Source organism: Catharus ustulatus, chromosome 4 (assembly GCF_009819885.2).
Source record: "Catharus ustulatus isolate bCatUst1 chromosome 4, bCatUst1.pri.v2, whole genome shotgun sequence".
NCBI lineage: Eukaryota > Metazoa > Chordata > Aves > Passeriformes > Turdidae > Catharus > Catharus ustulatus.
Window position 1 is genome coordinate 74,150,307 of NC_046224.1, and position 4,623 is coordinate 74,154,929.

Genomic DNA, 4,623 nt, shown 5'->3' on the forward strand with positions numbered 1-4,623 from the left:
CTGTCATAACTGACACTGAGCCCAAGGAGAGCTCACTGCTTGCCATAGTTGGAGAGGATTTTAATCTTTATATGAAAATAGGTATCCACATATGTTTGTATTTAGGAGTAGTCAACAATTAATAAACATGCAGACATTTGTTTAGCTAATTACTTTGTGCCAGTATAATTTACAAGTGATTTTGAAATCTGGTGTTGGCTGGTTGATATTTGCAATGGTGGGAGTCTTTATTTGCCTGTCAGTGAAATGGACACAAGCTTATCAACCTCTCCTTGGCAAATGGCTTTGAGATCTACCAAAAATGCACTACAAACAAGATACCAGTCCTCAGTCCATCAGGTGTGCCATGGAACATTGATGCCTGAGGCATCCAGTCTCACTTGGCAGCAGCACTGTGTGATGTGCCATTCCTAAAGGATGATATAAAGAAAATTGCTAGTAGGAGAATGGGCAACTGGAATTTATTAGCATCAAAATCACTAATTGCAGCCCAGCTGAAGGGGGGTGAAGGGAATTAGGAAAAGAAGATTTGGGGATGGAGATAAATAATTATTAGTAAAATGTTTTCCAGTTTAAACTTCTGCACAGTGTTAAACACTCCCAAACCTGGCTGATTCTGTTATTGTGAGAGATGATAAGCTAACCCTTAAAGTTTCTTTTTAAAAGTCATAACTAAGAAGAGTGATGAGAGAAGTGGGGTCTGCATGTGATAAGGAAAGGTACTGAACCCAAAAAACCAAAAGGAGCACTTTGATATCAACATGTTTCTAACAGAAGGGATAACTAAGTCAGAATGCTTGCTAGAGAGGAGCGTTGCTCTACCACAGGAGAAGCTACACTAAAAGAATTCAATTCACTCAAGTGCCACAGTTTGTGAGCTGAAACTCTGGAAGAGCTGGTAAAGGCAATCTCTTCTGCACAATTAACCACACTTAATGCCATAACTTTAGACTGGGTGTTCTGGGAGTGGGAGAAAAATGTAGTGAATACACCTCTGCCCAGCCAGGGACTGATTTCTCCAAAAGTGACTACAGAAGCTGGGCTGGAGGAGGCTGTGAGAGAATAGACAGCAAAAGGCTAAAGGATCTGTTCTCTGAGGGCACTGGAAGGGTGAGACAGGCTAGTTTCCACATATTTGGGTAAATTTATCCATGAGACCTCACAGTTATTTGCTTGTAAGGTATTATTTTCAAAGTCATATTTGTACTGCAATAGATCCAGGTTTAAACCATTAAAAATACCAGTTTCTTCTCTGAGATATTCTTGAACACTTGACCTTTGTCCTTGCACAGAAAAGCTACAAAAAATGCTGACTGGAGTCTGCTGACAGGAGCTATGTGATTGCATTTGAGAGTTATGCACAAAAGAACCATGTAATAGAAGGATAAAATTTAAATTTTGGTCAGATGAATATGATTGGGCCGTAGATGTTTTTATTAACTAAGGATATATATTTTTTTTTTCACTGTGAAAGTAACAGTGCTTTGGAACCATTTATGTCAAGAACAACAGGATAAAAAACTTACAGTAATTTCATGACTATAAGGTGCACCGGAATATAAGGCGCACTTCCGGCTCTTGGCAAATTTCTGAACTTTAGCCGATATATAAGGTGCACCGGACCATAAGGCACACTTTTTTTTTTTTGTAGTGAGGATCCGCTGCCAGCTCCCCCCACGTGATTGCTGGCTGAGGCCCCGCCTCCACCCGGCAGCCGCAGTGCCGCGGGCCCCCGGGCTTGCCTGTACCCGGCAGGAGCGGTGCTGTGGGACCCCGGGCTCGCCCGTACCCAGCAGGAGCGACTCCGCAGGCCCCCTGGCAGCCGTGGCCCTGCTGGCTTCCCGCACGACTCGCACTTCCGGGTTGGCAAATTTCTGAACTTTGTCCATATATAAGGCACGCCGGACTATAAGGCACACTTCTGGGTTCGAGCCAAAATTTTAGTCTAAAGGGTGCGCCTTATAGTCATGAAATTACTGTAATTCTATTTTTAAAGTAAAATGTTTCGTCTGCTGCATTCTCAGGCTGATTGGCCTCAAACTTCCCAAGAATACTTTTTTTTGCTCCTCAGAAATTGATGTGTGAGAATAGATGAGAGCAAGTAAAAGAATGCAGCCGTTTTGGTTGAATTGTCTGATGAAGATAATTATGCAAGAAAAAGAGGATTAGTTACTCCCTGGGTAGGACTTCCTCAGAATGGGTTTTGAGATGAAGAGTTGAATATTGAAAACTCCCTGCCTTCTTCACATGGACAGGAGGAATGCTTTTTGTATCAGATTTAATAGTTTGGCCTTTCAGATTAACGGCAGAAGAAAAAGGGGCACTGGTTGCTGAATTTGGACATAGTTCAGTTGGTGGAAGAGAGGAATCTACATGCAAAAATCTATCAATCACCCTCACTGTTGTGACAGAGCAATTTAGCACTTAAAACCAACAGACAGGAAATTTTCTTGAACTGCAGCCTCTAGGACTCCATTCCAAGCTGATGGGATCCTTTGTGCATACAGGGCACTCCCTAAATTATATAAATCTAGTGCCAGCACACAGTGAAACTGGTATGAAAGACTCTAAAGGTCTGGTCCTTATGTTGAAGGAAGCTTCTTTTCCCTTCTTAAAAATTTAGTGACTTTTTACATTAAAAAAATTAGAGGACAGAAAAAATAAGGAAGTGTGTGTGCATATAAAATGATGCAATAAACAGTTGGAAAATGCCAGGAGAGCCTTCTTTTGTTCAAACTTTTGTTGATTTGTAGCAGTTTTCATGGGAGATAACAAAGCACTCAGACCTGGTTGCTTGTCTTTGAGGTCACCTGTTGCCATTCTGCATTGCTTTGCACAAAGTAAATCAATTAAATAATTAAATCCTCACCGTAAAGGTTTATAGTTTTGAAACACATTGTGGAAAAGGTTGCCTCCTCAATGACAGCAGAGTCGCCAGAAACATCCCAGTTCAGTTTTCTGTTTGATTACTGCCTGAATTTTCTAACTGTTCTCCCAGCACAGAGTGAAATTAGTATAAAGGACTCTAGGATCAGACTTGACTTGAGAAGGAATTGCTTTTGTGCAGCTCTGGTTATAAGTGAGAAGCTGCTGTGTTCATCAGAGGTCATTACTAGCCTTGAATAGCCAGATGTATTTCTGATTACTGCTGATAGTTTGGAGGTGTCTTTTAAATGGTTTAGTGTGTGTTTTATACTGTATTCATGCATACACACACACACACAAATAATAATAATTAAAAAGAAAAAGACAAGTTCTGTCCCAGACAGTTCATCAACCACCTCAGTGAAGTCTAAATGCATGGGACACCATTCTGGGGGGGTGGAGGCTGAGGAAAACTCGATGAAGAGGATTAAGATCTCCATCTGTTAAGTTTGCACTGATGATAAAACACATGCTCCCAGTTGGAACAAGATGCATTAAAAGAGCAATTTCACTTCTACTGCCTAGCACAATGTCACTGAGCACCTGCAATAGTTTAAACATTAGGCATAATTGGCTTTGCTTGACATAAATCTGTAGTTGTGTAAATAAGAGCAGTTGAGTTTCTGTGTAATACCAATTAGCTATAAAGAATGCTTTGTTTGCTGAAGCCTGCAGCTTTGTGGAGGAAAGAGGGAGTTGTTAAGGCTCAGCAGTGGTAGTCAGAAGGTAGAACCCAGATTAGACAATTACACAGGCTTTGAATATCCTTGTGCAAGTTCCTTAATTTGTTTCAATCAGTTTCCCTAAGTATGCAAGAAAGAATAATGTAATTTTTTTTTTGATCTGTAAAGAGCTCTCAGAATGTCTGATCAAAATACCTTGGAGGCAATTTTACAGCACTAAACTGAGCTGTCTTGTTCTATGTTGGGTTTCTTTGCCCTTCTTTCAGTGGACACTACTTGAAAATTCTTTAAGCATCTTGAAATTTCTGCGTTTTCTAGAGTCCCTTGTTTTCTGCCAGGGATGGAGGAAAGGAACGAGGTGCACGATCCACTAGACATGAAAATCAGTCTTGTTCGGTTCCTGAGGGAACTGTGAGTTGGAAAGGTGAGGTGGGAGAATCCCTTCCTTGGGGCATTATAAAGTAGAACTGCAGAGCAGAACTAAAGCTTTTAACTTAAGCCTGGTGTCTGTTTTCTATAACTTGTGTTAGATTTGTCTTGGCAAGGGCAAATGCAGTTGCCTTCCAGAGGATATTTTGAAAGTCTGCTTTTTTTTTTATCTGAAAAGGAAATTCACAGGTCTCCTCATGATTTCTCTGTTCTGAATAGAATAAAAATTACTTTTTCCTGTCTGTCTACCTCGACTCTAGAAAGTCTTGCCATAGAAGTCATTCTGGTGATGTAGTGCTTTAAATTATTCTGGTTTCAATCTCTGTCTGTAACTTTAAATGTAGATTTCTATGAATCAGAGGCATCTAAATCGTATGAAATCTGCTAGTATTGGTGATGACTCTTTAAATTTTATCAGTTCTAATGCTCAGTGGTAATAAGAGTGAAAGAAAATGTTCTGACACTTTTTTTTCAGAGTTTTGGAGATATTTCATATCTAGACAGTGCTGGACATTGCATCCTTTGACTACCAAGTTGTAAATACAGTCTATAGATTTTTTTTTATTTCAAAAGTAAAATTGGCAGA